At 38.4% G+C, this 16,827-nt stretch overlaps 1 long non-coding RNA gene across 16 annotated transcripts in view; it reads right to left on the minus strand.

Moving 5' to 3' along the window:
- LOC110360325 (uncharacterized) overlaps positions 1-16,827 on the minus strand; it is a 206,807-nt gene that overhangs the window by 81,347 nt on the left and 108,633 nt on the right. For 15 of the 16 annotated variants that reach the window (XR_010472155.1, XR_010472153.1, XR_010472175.1 and 12 more), the window contains 2 exons: positions 7,050-7,197; positions 733-837 (listed from right to left, as the gene is read on the minus strand). This is a non-coding gene — a long non-coding RNA (uncharacterized LOC110360325). The remainder of the gene's footprint in view (positions 1-732; positions 838-7,049; positions 7,198-16,827) is intronic. The other variant, XR_010472172.1, reaches the window with a different exon arrangement.

The raw sequence follows: 16,827 nt of genomic DNA on the forward strand, positions 1-16,827 counted from the left end.
GTGAGATGAATCTTGATTTACAAGTGATTATTCTTTTTTTACTGGCTGCCAGGGGAACACAGAAAAAAAAGCTCAGATGAAGATGATTTTGCAGCTATCCAACTAACCTACCTAGTTATCTAATAATGGGTAGATACACACTACATCTATAGTCCATATGTATTTATAGACTCAAACACTTAAGTTTAGGTGTCTATGGTGTAGGTGTCTACACATGAGATAGGTGTCTCATTATATCAACGGAAATCTTGTTAGTACAGTAGATGGAACCTGGAGAACAATTCAGCTGAGCATATGCTTGCACCAGAATGAGCTGAATCACTACCTAACCTCTTCTAAATGGATTTTCATAGACTACAACACGAGCTTGGACATCTAGCCTATGTATCAACATCTGTAGGTAGACTTAGATAGCTTTACCTTAAACTGAACCCCACCCTTGGCATGTGAACTAGACTCAAACCCTTCCCCAAGACTGTGATATTTTTAGGTTCAGATAACTGTAGTAATCTTACTGCTAGGTTACTGGCCTATCCTTTGTTTCATATTGCTGGCAAATGAAACTACCACTATTACTTCCATTTACTCTAAAATTGAACCAGCAGACTCAGTTAATGCAATTACCTCTACTAAATAATCAGTTATTTCTTTGGTGTTGATGACTGGGGACTATTTGCAGCATGAAAAACTTAAATATATGATCTTTAATGCATACAGAGTACTTTTACTTACTCATGAGGGCAAATGTAAAACTACTTGGGAGTGCTGCAAACAATGACTTGTCTTCCAGGGAGTAGCATCCCAGACATATCAACTTGAGTTTGAAACTGACTTTTTCTGTAAGAAGAAAAAATGGTCATTAAACTGAATTTTCCTTCTTGTGTGAAGTTAAAGAAACAAACTTTCCTCTAAGAAAAGTATACTAAGTCCTAATGCTACTTAATCCAACTTCCTCTGTTGCACACAAAAGAAATGCTATTGCCACCCACACTTCAGCAGAATATTTTATAAAAGGTCTCCTCTCTTAAAACAGAGGACATTTTTATCCTTTTTATTTTTTCTTTTTTTTTTTTTTTTTTTTTTCTTGATTCCCCTGCTTACATCTGGCAGGACCTCCCATAATTTCCAGGCTGTAGATCTAGCCGTCTAATAACATCAAAAAAAGAACAGTTTAGAGAGAAATATCTCAAAATAAAGTATCTTTTCCTTTGGAAAAAACATATCTTTAAATTAATTCCTGAAGAAGCTACAATCTCTTTCCTGCATCATATGCAGTAAGATCACAGCTTCATTTTCAATGATTTTTCCCAAACGAACACAATACCCCGTCATGACCATCAAAACTGTGATCGTTGAATTACATGTTCTTTTCCTAAACATTTTCCTCTTTCCCAGCTTCTTTAAGTAGGCCATATTTTCCCTCCAGTCCTGCTAGATATCAGGGACTACCACTGGCATTCTTTAGATGAAAAAAGTTAACATTTTTTTTTTCTCTGAACTTCTCTGCTTCAGTCTTTGGAGGAGAAGCTTTCAGATCAGAAAACTTTTGTGTAAAGCAAAAAGCTGCCACTTAGCAATGCAATCCATGGAACTTCTCTGATGGTGGTGGGAAGTGGTTGTCTGTGGAGCAGGGTGTACCTGTGTGCTCAGCAGTCAGCCCCTGCTGTATCTGCACTAATACTGTTGTTCTGGAGAGGCAAAAAGGGAAGGAGTTCAAAAAGTTATCATAATACCTTTACAATGGGTCTTTTGTAACCCAAAAAGTAGCATGTACACACCAGAGGATGGTAGGGATACTGCATACTTTACTACAGCTGGTGGGACTTACTCTGCCTGTAAGAATTTTGCTGGTTTTAGCAGCAGTCTAGGACCATATAATTCCTCAGAAATGTGAGGTTAAGGATAGACAAATAGAAAAACAGGATAGTGGGTTACAAACGGAGTATGTTTGGATCTTGACTTTAGCAGACATTATACATCCTTGCTCATGAGGCCTGAATGATATTTCAGCTGTAGGTTGTAGAGTTTGCACTAAACTTCTGCTGTGTGGACACATGTACATACTTCTCCCCTCCCCCACCCCATGCACACAAATGCATACAAAGCTGATACCATAGTTGTTCAAAACTTACAACGATCCATACATGGAAGTCTGCATAGCAGAAAAAAACACGTGTCTATACTAGTGGACAGTTGAGGCTAGCTTAACTTGGATATTTTTGATGTACTCTGAATGTGGGATATCAGAGATGATCTGCTTTGTTTTGGGTCTGCTGTAGCTCCTATGAAATCAATGGCGTAATTCCTACTAAATTATGTGTTGCATCTTCATAGGGAGATGAAGTTGATGCCTTCTACAAAACACACATGTATATACATTCTACACTGTAAAATGTCACTTAAATATTCTCTACTCCATCACTTGAAGCAATTTTCTTCACAAATCTGGAAAAATTCATCTTCATAAGTTAAAAATAAAACTGGTGTGAATTGTACTTTTCTAAAAAAAAAAATGAAGAAGTTAAAAAGCACTCTCTTACAAGGGTGTACACGTGTGTGTGCACTTGTGTGCAAGCATGCGTGTTTGTGTGTGTTTTTATTTCTAAAATAACTTTATTTTTCTGCATTTTTTATCTCAGCAGACTGTCCAGCGTGGGATGAAAACATTGTTGTATGCACATAAGACACAAGGAAAATGCATCCAGCTGGCTTGTGTTTTCTCATCTGTTACAGATATAAAATCTTTAGCTCCACAACATTTTGTATTTCTCAAAACCTGAAAATCAGAGAGTGAGAACCGTGTACAGGAGAAAATCTCTTTTCATCACACTGAGATTATTTTTCTATCCCAGGTACTCGAGCCTGGTCTTTGTCTTAGTCTAATTGATAACTGGCAGGCTCCTCCCCTTAACCCTCTGACTTTTGTGTGTTCCCTTCCCGGGTGACTACTGTTTCACTGTTCTACCTCATTCACTTATGGTTGACCTGGAGCTCCTGGGTTAAGCTTCCCCACTGGTATTCAACCTTGGACCTTATTATTGTTCTACTTGTCTGACCTCCGATACACTAAATTCTAACAAGGTGATCTGAAAAAAATCACTCATTTTTTTTCTGTGTGGTTTCATGGCTCGTCTTTTTACCATTCTTGGCTGATGTTCTTTTCTCCACTTCAGACCACCAAGTGCTCTGCTTTAGTTTGTCAATTTATAGTGCTGTCATGGTTTCAAATGCTGTGACCATTGTGTGGAATATACTCTCCTGACCTCTGAAGCAACTTTCTGTATTTCAATTGTTAACTCATTAGGGTTTGGTAGAACAGCTGAAAAGAGAAAAGCCTTTTTCCCACAATTGCTTCCAATGAGCTGCTTGAAGAGTCATCACAATCCAGGATTAAGAGAAATCAAGAGGATGCTGCTAAAAATTAGCTCCAGTTTTTTTGTGTTCTTGCCTAAAGGAAACAAATAAAACCCCTCAATCTCAAATGATACTGATGCTCTTCTTCATCAGTTTGCCACTAAGATGCAAGAGAGTAACACATTAATGAAGCTAGAAATGAAAACATAATCTTCTGATTTGGATAATTCAAGTTCTTTCTCAAAGTATGCCAAAATATAGACAAAATATGTTGTTCACAATATTTTTTTTTTTTATTTCACTACTTTTACTGTTCACAGGCAGTCCTTTGTACTGGTCCTTTGTCTTTGGATTCTGGGCCTTGAACTGACTTCTCCCAGTCAAGTTTTTTAATAAACACTGTTTCAACTCTTCTCCTTTCAAAATGCTCTGGGAAAAGGGAGGAAGAGGATTCAAGAAATGAACAGAAAGTAGCATTAGATTTTCTCCTGAAGTCAGCTCTCTCTCTAGACAAAAGGAGCACAGTGATAACCATGTTTATAAAAATAAAAATTAAAAGTCTCCTTGCTTTCTTTTCCACTGAAGTGGAGAAATCATCTTGCTCACTGAACAAATAGGTAGGTGCTTCTTCCATTTAGGGACAGCTTTGTAGCATTACCAAAAAGTTTGTAATTTTCATACTCGGGATTTTTGGAGTAGTCCACAGCATCTTACTTCTGAGGATTGCCTCTGTAGGAACGAGTGAGCTACCAGTTTCTGAATGGTAAATATAGCCTATGGTTTTGACATTTTAAATAATTTAGCATGGTTTAGAACTCAACAGCTCTAAACATGTAACATCTAGTTACATATGTACCTTAAAAAAAAAACCAAACCAAACCAAACAACAAAATGTTTTGAATGATTTCTCTATCTTTTCTCCAGTATCACAGGTGTTAAACTCTGCCACAGATTTTGGTATGGACATTAAAAGCCAACTTTATGGACCTCACGGGAACTGCATTGAGCTTTTAACACAATACTTCATTTTAAGAGACTGCTTGGTGCCGCCTTCTGCCAGGTAACACTAATCATGGCTGCATAGTTTTCTGATAACATGAAATACTTGAATGCCTCCTTTGTTTTTGTGTCAGAGAGTCATAATAACAACAGTTTGAATTCTTGTAGGTCTCATCATCAAGGGTTTCAGATCACTTTGCAAACACTACTTTAAACTTCACAGTTTCCCAGATGACAAGGCTGACTCTGGTGTATCTCTACTGGTTTAAATTAGCATGGGAATGACCTTTTTCCTCTCAATCCTATAATAACTGTTCTACAGATGGGTAAATTGAGGTATTGGCCAGGAAGTGTCTTGTGCAAACCCACAGAATGGGTCAGTACAAGCAATGCAAGTGGTATCTGATATCTATTCTCCAGCCCTCTAAATCACTTGCTAATTATTTCATCATGCTTGATGATTTAACATTTAACAGTTTCGTTCAGTGTAAGTCCACCTGTTTCAAAAGACTATCTTTTAAACTGTGTATATAAACAATATTAGCATAAAGTTTAAATAATTAAAAAAACAGAAGTTAGTGACTATTTTAACAGAATTTAAATGATGGTATAAAGTGGAAGGAATTTAATCATTATGGAGTTCATATTGCCTAAAACCAATAGATACATTTGATCGCCTATGCCAAACACCATTAGATTTCTTCCTTTAAGAAACCAGTAAAGCCAATACTATATAGCAGCTTAAATCATTTTCTCCAGAATGGTACAGCTGCAAGACCTTCCAAAGTTGTAGAGTATTTTCTGAAGAAGTAAGGATCTCTCAAATCTTATTGTTCCATTAAATATATATATATATATATATTTGCATGGATGATAAAATGGAATCAGAAAGCAATTTGTGTTAGTGTTTGTATGAACAGTCGCAAAAAAAAAAAAGAGCTGGCTGATGGTGTTGCTGTGCTTCTTCTGCATCATTGTTTTTAACAGATGGTTTGCTATTATGACTGCCTTTACTTCAACAAGACTTTATAACCTTAGAAGCATTTTTGTTTGTTTGCTTTTTTGCTTGGGGTTGTGGTGCACCATTTGTATTTTAAAAGTTTATGTGGGTTACTTTGTCAGTGCTTTGAATCTCAGTTAAATTCTGGTCCCTTATGGTGCTGGGATAGTAAATCTGTGCTTGATCTGGACCCAAACGTATTTTGATTGTAAATAGAAAGTCTTCTTTTATGAGGATGTTCCCTTCACAGCTTGAGCAGTGTAATTTTTATACAGGTCTCAGCAATCAATAAAAAAGCCACAGGAGGAATGATTTATCTTGTTGGTTACAGAGACTGTCACCGAGAGAAATTGTAAAAGATCAATTTACACAACCTGGTGTGAGAACGTTATTGATATAACACGGCTGATCAGTTTCTGGTAGTCTATGGGCAGACGAGGAGGAGAGAGCCCTGCCCTCAAATAGGGCCACTCACCAAGATCTTAATAGACTCGCTGGTCCATAAAATGGACATGAAGCCAATGAAGGGCGAGATTCTGCGTGCTCATGGTACACTGACTGGCCTCCAGGAAAATGGATTGGCTCAGCTCCGATTAGTTAGTTAAGCAGTGTCACGCATCCTCCTTTTTGTTGTTGTTTTTTCTTTTTCTTTTTTTTTTTTTTCTTTCCTTTCCCCCCTCCCCTACTGTGAGAACTGTTCACTTGGAGCCTCACTGCCTTAATTACAAAGGGCCCTTTTAACTACAGGTCACAGGAGTTGGCTCACTTGACAGGAAATAAGGAAACAAGCTACCTTCCTGAAAAAAAAAAAAAAAAGAAAATCAAACTTCCACTCCTCAAATTAGTTAAATGAAGCTTATCAGCACTTGTTAGTTGATCCTTTGACAGTCTGTTAATTGCAGCTGGTACATTAAGTTATGTTATAACCAGCAGGACATATGATTAAAAAATAAATAAATCTACAGATATGCCACATGGCATGTGTTGGTGGAGAAAACAAAGTAAGAACAATGTTGATCTTTGCTGTAAATATCATAGCACAAAAGGCATTTATAGGATATTTTCTTTCTTATTCTATGGAATTAAATTATATTCTAACTGAAGGGGCTTCTTTGGTCCAGAAAAGAGGTTCTCTGTAAAATGAGATTAGAAAGGTTCTCATTGTGTCTTCTTAATAAAAATCAACACTGGAGAGTCTGTAAATATAAGCAGTCTGTGCCTATGGATGTTATACATACAGCTTTAACATACTTTTCCTGACATAAACTCTCCATCATATTCTTTTATTTAGAGACAATAATTTCTCACTGTTATTACTGAGGGGAAAGAAAAGAACATTAGCAGCATTAAGAAACCCCACGGTAGTTATTTCTCCTTTGTAGGAAGTGACTCTACTGTATAACTGCTAACAAAACAAAGGATCCAGAGGCACATCAAGGGGAAAAAACTGTTTTCATGTGTTTAACCTGTTAATTATAGTAATCTACACTACAGTGTGAGTATTGTAACCTGGAATGGGAAACGGGTGTTTGAAAAAATGAGCTGACTAAGACAAAAATGATTAAATCCACACTTTGAATGGATGATTTTCATATGTAATTTGATCTACACATTCTTAAGTTGTTTCATTTTCACATTTCCATACTCATCGGCACATATCAAAGTGAAAGACTAGCTGAAATGAATGTTTTCTTACCTTCATCTACCGGAGTAGTTTAAATACTTCTCAAAGACTGAAAGACACATCCTTCTGGACCCATAACATGTTTTAAGAGGTGTTTCATGCTCAGTATGAAGTCAGATTTTGAAATCTTAGGGGTCCCTACAATATTCCTTCTTTTTATCTACAGAAAAACACATATAAATTCAACGTTACTTTCACACTCCTATTCGGAGTCCCTATTACTTATCATTGTCTTTCCACATAATAGAACTAGCCAACAGGCCTCTCACTGTGGTCATGATACATGTCCTGAGCACAGACAAATGTGTCACACACTCCCCCTCCAGTTCCTTCAGCTCCAAAAGACAAATTCTTTGTTCTGAAAATGGATGGGGTGCAGGTGCTGTCCCTCTTCCCATGTCTTCCTGTGCTCAGAACAGAAAAGAAATAAAGGAAATATGCCCAGAGTGAAGAAATGGAGCTTGTGTGTCCCAGGGAAAGGGGTGGGTGGTTAAAGAGGATGGAAACGGCCACATGGGTATGATGACAGCTAGAAGGAGCCAGGGCTAGGGGATAAAGAAGGGCAGGAGCTAACTTGCTTTTAGTGTGTTCTCCACATGCTGAAATTACTTGATATTACTCTACACCCGCATGTGCCAGTAACTCTGCAAGCACACAAATTTCAGGAGTGAGAGAAATAGCTGGGTCCAGCTGTGGGGTTTCCTCCTTTCCACCCCTGGAAATGAGAAGCTCCCATCTCTGAAGATACAGAATGAGGTGCAAGGGTGGCTGTGGTGCCTGATGCCTTTTTCCAAACCTCCCATCTTACGCATCCTTGATCAGGTTCCAAGTCAAGTTTGGTCACAAATAGATGTTTCTACCTTGTTTTCAAGTGGGGGGAAGGACAGAGGAAGAAAAATTTTCTTTCCGAAGCTGCCAGGCCATTCACTGCCTCAGGCAGTCAGTGATCATTAGCCAGACGTGTCCCTCTCTTACCCTTCTCATAAGCAACTTGGGCTCTTCCCAGCACTCAAATAAATGCCGTTACCTGATGCTACCGGTGCAGAGCAGGTCTGGGCATGCTGCCACCAAGCTGTCCTAAGTACGATAGTCATCTCCCTTCCTGCTTAGATTCCTTACTTATTCCCGTTCTCTGCTTTCAGGGCTGCTACTAAATGTACACCACATGCCCTGACTCGAAGTTGGACAATTCCAGTGACAATCCCCCAAATTCGTGGCTACTCAGAAACACATAAAAATATATTGAGGAAGCTCCTCACCAAGATTTTCCTTGATTCATCATAGTGGCAGCTGGCAACAACACTCTGTATTCAGGTTGTTAAAGCCTTTCTATTATAGAAAATCCCTGTGACCTTTTATTTTGAGAATCTCTCACATTTCTGCTGTTTGTAGAAGGTGTTTGATATTCAGGAGAGGAAATCCCCTCGGGCCATAGAAGTGTCTTCTCTTTGTCCCAAGAAATTCCCTTTAGGATGCAAAATGACAAAAATTGCCATTACCCTTCTCTTCTTCTCTTATTTTTATCTCTTGGGAAAACACTGGTAGGCTCCAGGCCCCAGGCTGGGCTCACGCTGGCACTGCCAGCATCAGGAGACACATTGGACCAACTGAAGCCAAGAAAATGGAAACGTAGATGAAGAAGAGAACAAGTCTGTTTTCTTACATCAAAAAAAAAACAAAACAAACAAAAAAAAACCCAAAAACCAACAACAACAAAAAACAAACAAAAAAACAAGTGAGTACCTTCCATCTCAAACCACTCCCTAAAATCCTTAGTTTGAGGGGTAGGAGTAAGGTAAGCCAGACCAGGTTATTTCTTGACATTTTGTAGACTCAAGATGTGTTCCTTGTTCACACACACACACAAGTGCACCTTTCTTCAGCTAATGTGCATCTGTACAGTTAAAGTTCTCAATGACTCTATCAATAACATCCTGTACTGCAATGGAGAAAGTTCAAGATTCACATATAACTTATGACGTAGGAAACAGGAAGAAAAGGAGTGTTAAAATAATTTACAGCAGAGTTAACTTTAAATTAACTTTCCCGAGGCTGCAATAGCTAGTACTTGACAGTTAAGAAATACCTCTGAACTCTAATTTATCCCCTTTTACATGGACACACTCTGGTGCAAATGTTTGTTTGCATCATAGTGCATTTTCCAATTGACCCTATCTAAATCAGTATTCAGGGTGGAGGTATTCAGGGCGTAAGAGGACGTTAGCACGTACACCTCAAATGTGATATTTTAGTCTTAAACGCTTGATTTTACAGTCCAAGTAATTATTTTCACCTAGCAGTTTATGAGCCTGGAGTCTCATACATTATATTTGGAAATAACACACGCTATCCACTGAAGTCAATCTTTGTTCATGTACACCATTCTTTGGTTAAAAAATCACAAGATTTAAGAATTTTAAAGAACTACCTAGAATTCATGGTAGCTGCACAATCTATTTCTTTAGTGTGATTTGTGAATTCAGTCACTGAAGGTGTTTCACACTCCTAATATTTTACCTCTGATGCAGAGAGATCCTGCTCAGGACTTTACAGAAGAATGTTACTTGCCCTGGAACAAAAAGCTAAAACTTGCTTCTTCACCATTTAAGCATAGATCTATACTGCCCACTGTGCTCAGCTGTCAATTCTATCCAGAACTCACAATCATTAGATTCTGGAGAGGACTATGAACATATCAAGTAGACTGTATTCAGCTTCGACTGAAGGTTTTAATAACTAGAGATGGTTGAAAAATAAATTTCTAGTTCAGAGGTATTTCAGGCTTTAGTTTTACAGCAATTCAGAGATAAATCATATTTTGCTTTCAGAATTGCTCATGGCATAGGAATTTTGGGATTTTTTGTACCCTCACAGGGGCCTCTGAAATGAAATGCACTCTGAGAAACTTGGCAGCTGATGAGTAAAGTTGATGTGAGTCTTACTAGCTTCACTTCAGCTCATTCCAGAATAGCAGCAGTTCAAAGACTCATGCACATGCCTTAAAATTTTTTTAACCTACTGTGGAAATCTTTACTTGTGTGGTATAAAGGTCCTTATATCTATATTTGAACAAATAGACTAGCTTCTTCAGTCGTTTATTATGGCAGCTTTCTAGGGAGATTACTGGTAGTATAAAAATGCGAACCTGGTTTCTAATGACTAAATGCATTGATAAAAGATTTCCAGGTAAGGTGGTCTTCTGCAGCACAGGGAGGCACTGAGCACTGCACCAAGCCCTATAGGAACATGCCTCCTCCTAGTTGCTATTTTGGTCTCAGCGGGGAAAGGGCTAAGAATGTGCTGCAAAGCCCCAGCCACACCAACGCCCAGCAGCACATGTCAGAGCTGCGTTAAGCAGATAAACTGAGGCTCTGATGATTACCCCGCCTCTTACTGCCAATTATAAAGACATAAACCCAGAGATATTGGCACTGGAGCAGAGGCTCAGAAGCCATGCTGCTCAGAGGATCGCTCAGCCTCTCTGCGGATATAAACAGGGCAGAAATCAGTTTTACTAATTGCAGTGGATACCATGAGATCACCACTCTTTTGGAAATTAAATGCAGGTAATGAAACCAGCTGAAATGAAGACATTACCAACTTGTGACTCTTATTCATAACACACATATGAACAGAAATGTCGCTGGTGGAATTTAGTACGACCATCAGTAACTATCATTCAAATCATCTGGTCTCTTTTGTTCTCCAAACAGTTCCTTTTCCTATGGCAAATGCAGTTGCCGAAGTGAATTCACATTCTGATGCAGCATGTGTATGTGTGTTTGTACATTACTTCCGTTGGACAATACTGTTGATGAGTGTGGGTGAGATTTACCTGACTGAAGGTAAACTTGTTTTATGTGTTTATGTTAGGACAATATGCATTATGCACCAGAATTGTCTCCTTCCTTCCAGCAAGGAGGTAAAGTCAACGAGATGTAGAAGGCTGTGTCTGTGTAACCTCAAAACCAGAGTAGTAGTGTCCACCTGGGTGCTCTTTAAGGGCTTATGCTTCACCAGCAACAGAAGCAGCAAGGATGGTGATGGTGATGTAATTCCTAGCAGTAACATTCTGCTGCTAATGCAGATAAGTGATGGCATTTTTGTCCTCATGTTTCCTCGCTTCTAGTTAATGCTTATTTTTTGAAACTAACTTAGGTTTAAATGTCTTTTATTCAGAGTACGCGTTAGATTTTGGCACTAAAATTTATGCCTTTCTCACAAAAATGTTCCAGCCTAGAAAAGGTAGGCTTTTTGGTTGGATTGTTTGGTTCTGGGTTGTTTTGATCTTCTTGTTTGAAGTTCATTTCTTTTTGGAAAGGGTCTTTTCCCAACACACTTGGCTGTACATAGCCAGAGTTTACAAGGTGCACTAAAATTGAAATATCAAAGAGAACTGTTGAAATGAGATGCTTGTGAAATGTGTGCAATTATCTGCTATTAACTCATCTAGAATCCTGTGATGAGCAAACTGTGATTTTCAATGTGTCATTACATTGTTGCATCAATGGGTTGTTCAACAGCTCAATTTAAAAAATACTCAAGAAATAATCATTACAAGAGGTAATCCTTCCCATTTGATTCAAATAAATCTGTTCCAACACTAGGCTGACATGATCATGGATCTCATGAGGTTTCAGCGCTTTGTTTGCATTTGCTTTACAGTATTTACTGCTGATTTTGTTATGGAGTGTTTTGTTTTTGATAAGACATCTTGGATTTTGTTTTCTATATAGAGAAGCATGAGGGAAAATGCTACCATTTCTGATTTTCTTCAAGCTACAGTGGCACAGTGATCTTCTTCACACTGAGTCAAAGTGGTTATTTTGTCATTGTAGTGCTACAATATTTTTATCCTCTGGATAATTTTGCTTCTTCTGATGGCTTTTCAGCTGGTATTACCCCCCTCTAGCACTGAAAAGTAGATCTGTTTCATGTTTTTCATTTGCAATTAACAGAATTCGTGTGGAAAATGGTCAGCAGTATTCTGGAGTTGTTATTTTTCTGTGACTGTCTTTCTTTGCTACTCAATAGATAGGTGCTCCAGAAAATCTGTCTTGCAGGAAAAACTATCAAGCATTTTAAATATGCGAATATACTCAACAATTTCTATTCTTAACAAGATTGCCTTCTTTCCACTGTTTTTCACATTTAAAGAAAAGATCCTGTAAAATGGTTTCCAAATTTCACAATGGTCAGACACTATCTATGTGAACTTGATTGGCTTTTGTCCCAAATGTATTCAGCGGGAACTGCTTGTTGACAAAAATAATCTCAAGATTCCCTTTTTCTTTCCCCCAACAGAGTATATTTCCACTGTCTTGTGCCTTGGGAGTTTTAGCTATTAGGCAATCAGTTTGCTGAAGTTTGTACTCATGTTTTGGATTCTACGTAAAACTAAAAGTATTTCAGTATTCTTGCTTACATGGTAATTTTAATTCTGGCTAATCACTCAAGGTAACTGTAATGATTGCACTTTGCATATGCTGGCTCTTTCCTCTGTAACCAGTGTAAGTATACGATTGTTTTGGCCAGAAACAGACTATATTTCAGGGTGTCAGATGATTAAAAGCATGAAGAGGCTTCTAGCAGGTTAATATATGCTGGTGCATATGCGTGGGAAGATACTGCTAGAAATCATAAGGGATGAGGAATTAGCCAGCAGTAGTTTGTGGGATGCAGTAGGTGGGAAGAATCAGCCTACTGAAGTATGAGAAAGGCAGTGGAAGGGGATCAGCCAGCAGTTGTCTATGTGCTGGAGGTTATGATAAGGTGGGTGGAAGAGAGAGAAGAATAAGAATGGGGGAAGAACTGAAAAAAGAAAAAAGGGTGGGGATGAAGAAAAGGAAAAAACCCAGGGAATAAAAAAGAGCAAAAGTGGAGATACTACACAAGCTGCCTGTATCACCGTGTCATAGTCAAAGACAAGACAGAATAAGGTGGTCACCTACATTTCTAGGAGATCAAGTGCAACTGTAGGACAAAGTGTCCTATTATATGGTACTGAATAGTACACTTCAACAATGAAAGCATGTCTTTGTGTCAGAGCATGTGCTGAGTTGTGAGACTGTGTCTGAAATAAATGATGAAGAACAGCCTACATTGATTTGGTGCAAACAGAATATTAGACATAAGGTAAAGAATATTAACAGGAATAAGTGACAAAATTAAAAAAAAAAAAAATAATCAATGCAATATGTCACACTCTTCCAAGACATTCCTGCACAAGGAAAACACCGTGAAATGTTCCATGCTGTCACCATTTTGAACACTCCTGTGTAAAACATGGGAGTGCACAGTAAATACAGAGAGACCCAGTTCACTCTTACAAGTGAACCAAGTGACCATGAAGATGTGTGCAAAGTGTGTTTATTTGGGAAGTGGGAACAGAGTAGCTGTGAAATCACAGCCTGGCTTCCTGCATGGAGTCTTTCTTGTCCAAGAAGGCAATGCCTTCATAACATAAATTACCAAGGGTTGGCCTCCCCCTGTGGGTGCTAATGGGGTGTAGGTGCAACTGTTTGAAGAACAGCTCTAACATAATGAAATAATGCAGGTGTTTGAATTGCTAACGTACTCACAGAGGAACTGCACCTGCCCAAAACAGGCAGAGGTACAGGAACACATAATTTGTGGCTGCATGAACGGATACCCGGTTGAGACCCTTTTAATAATTTACCACTGAGTCTGTGCCACAGTGTCTTGCACTGGGAATAGCGACCAAGCATGAAATGGCAAAAAGAAGTAACTGGCTGCTCAAGAAAGGCTAATTGGCTAGCAAGAAAATTTTGCTTTACTTGCTTGTTGCTGTGTACCCTTCACAGATTGTGTGTAAGGGAGATTGAAGGGAGTCATCCAGATTTCAAAAAATTTAGCTAATATGTAGTTTCAAAAGTGTCAATGCAACAATCACCCATGACATTCAGGAGCAGGAACTCAACTTACCAGAGCCATCTACCGCCCTAGTGTCGCCCTGTGCTCACCGCTGTATCTCAGGGAAACATACCGTGGTCTTGCTGACAACAGGGGAGAGAGGCTGAATTGTTTTAGGGACTGTAAGAAAATACATAGATTTTTATCCTCAGGGGTGTTTGTTCTTGTTCAGCCCAGGCTATCGGTGAAAGAAGGAAAGAAGATTGTTTTTGTTGAATGATGGCCATTCAGTAGTTACATAAACTGTGAAGTGAGCCTGGTAGTCTAAGATAAACATATAGAAATGGATGTGCACCACAAAGACTGCGGGTGTTACTTCTTGGAGGTAGCTCCTGAAGTGAGTTGGAACAGCAGCAGCCTCTTCAAATACGAGCAGGGATGCCTGCAGATCTGAGGTTCAGGGGGCAGCACGATCTACCTTGCTGTCTGCAAGTATTGGCTTTATGCACAAATGGCTACTTAAATATTCAACCATGGGGTTTTATTCTGTCTTTTTTTTTCACAAGCATTAAATGTATTTCTTCTCCCTTGTGCCTGTTCATTTGCCTCTTGTGAAATGGCAGTGTGGTGAGGTTAGGTACGTTTTGGCAATCCCAGTAGAATCAGTGCCCTCATTCATAAGCTGTGATTACTGTCCTGGGGAAATGAGACTAACATATTTGTGGGCATAAAGATCTAGGAACAGTGACTGAAGCAAAGTTTAAGAAATGCATTTTAAAAAAAGAATTTTTTATTTTGCTTTTGGCTTTGAAAGCAGTGGAGTGAAATTACTCCATTTGAAAACAAAAACTGCATAATGTTTCTACCTCAAAATAAATCTTATGTTAATAAGGACCACTGGTAGTGTAGTTAGAGAGGCCAAAACATTCTAACCTCCATGGTTAAAATAAAAATTAAAACAAAAAGAGAATTTGAAGTTATTTTTGGAAAGAAAAGAGAAGAAGGAGCAGGAGGAGGAGGGGGAGAAACAAAAGAGAAACTCTGTCTTTCAGTTCCAATAGTTCTTGATGTTTAAAATCTCTGAAGTTTTCTTATGTGTTATGAAAAGCTACAAATTTATCTTTTGCCATTTTCCCAAGGGAAGCTGACCCAAATCCACCAGCAGCAGTTGAAAAGGTTTTTCCAAGCTTTATCAAATGGCCCCAACAGAGACCAGCTTAAAATTAAAAGCTTCCCCTACCACAGGGAATATATGTGACTTTAATAACTGAAATGTGTTTTTACTTTCTATTACAGGGGTCAAAAGGTTTCTAAACAAACCAAATTTATCAATTATTTAGAGCTGATTTCTTCTGAAGTGGTATTTCTAAGATATTATTTGGTGGATAAATTCAATGTTCTAAGGCCAGCAGCAGCATTTTATTCATAACAAATTTCTTCTAAACTGAATTTGCTGGGGCAACTTAATTTCCACTATCGTGTTTGCACTGTAGAAATATCAACTGAAGTGTTATAGGGCCTAACTAGTGGGCTTTTCAAAGAGAAATTCCATATAAGCATGCTTATTCAGCACCACCCTGCTTGCCATTTATTGCTTAAGAAATGAACTGGTACACTGTATCTGCAGTAGAATTTCTTTAGCTACTGAAATATCCTTAAAAACCACAAAGCACTTTTAAAGTCAGGAAACAATATCTTAAACTACATTGTCACCCTTGCAGCAAAAGAAAATAAGATAACTGTCAGAAGTTTTGTAAAAGACATTTTAAAATGAAAGACCCACACACACGCACACATAGATGCACACATTTTCTTAGCTTTCTCTGAGAAGTGAACACTTTATTTAGGTTGTTGCGGAAGGGAATTAACAGTAAATTTAGAAAGAGACCATTCTTAATACCTAATAGGGTCCACTGACCATGTAAATACCCTTGTGTGTTATACATTAGCTTAACACACATTGGGTTTCTGCCTAAAATCTGCCATTTGGTGCAGGCAGAAGACGTTAAGGAACAGTTCATAAATTCACATGTCATGTGGAGCCCTGTTAAATGAAACCAACCATCCAAGAGCTGACATTTTGCCATCTTTAAAATAGCTGCCTCACTTGCAGTAAAACTTCAGGTTTATTTATGCAAGCAAATATGAAGTACCAACGCAATCGAGGTGTTATGGAAGTTTTTTTTTTTTTAGAGAAAGAATCTGACTATTAATAAATAAAAATGCCTTGAAAAGGTTCTCCTTATTTATGTTTGAGTAATTTTGTGATCACTGAAAAGGGTCCCTTTTTCTTAGCAATACATACTTTCAGAAGTAGGAATTATTACTATAAATGAAGAACAAACAGGTGAAAGTTCTGCTTCTCTCTTCTGCCTCACTTTTCCCCTGGGGCTAAAGAATTCTGCTTGAGCATAAGAGATTGGCAAAAAAGGATCAAAGTGAGCCAAATTTGACTGTGGCCTGGCTAATAAGGTGATGAGGAGCTTTTTACCTTCAGGGGACTGACTCTGCTTCTGTTTCATCTCTGGCTCAAATTATTACTGAGATTTTGAGATGGTTTGAGGAGGTTATCAGATGAGGGCTTGAGTTTTGGTCTTGGGCCTCTGTACTCTGAAAAGGCCAAATTTAAACTTGAATGATATATTGAGATTGAGAATGCTTCTGAGTGCAAGGTGAGAGTAAGCTGATGAAATGGGTGACACAAACCTTGAGCCATGGTCAAACAGAAACTGGAAGGATATCATTCTGTTCCAAATGTAGACATATGTCTGAGTGACTTTCTCCTGCCCAAAGTTGGAAGGAAGTTCAATTAGTGGTCCATTTTTGGCCCATTGCTGACAGTGGTTGAAAGCCATGCTGCAGTGGTTATTCAGTGGCTTACATGAAATGAGCTGATGGGCATCAAAATCACCATACA

Source organism: Columba livia, chromosome 1 (genome assembly GCF_036013475.1).
Source record: "Columba livia isolate bColLiv1 breed racing homer chromosome 1, bColLiv1.pat.W.v2, whole genome shotgun sequence".
Classification (NCBI taxonomy): Eukaryota; Metazoa; Chordata; class Aves; order Columbiformes; family Columbidae; genus Columba; species Columba livia.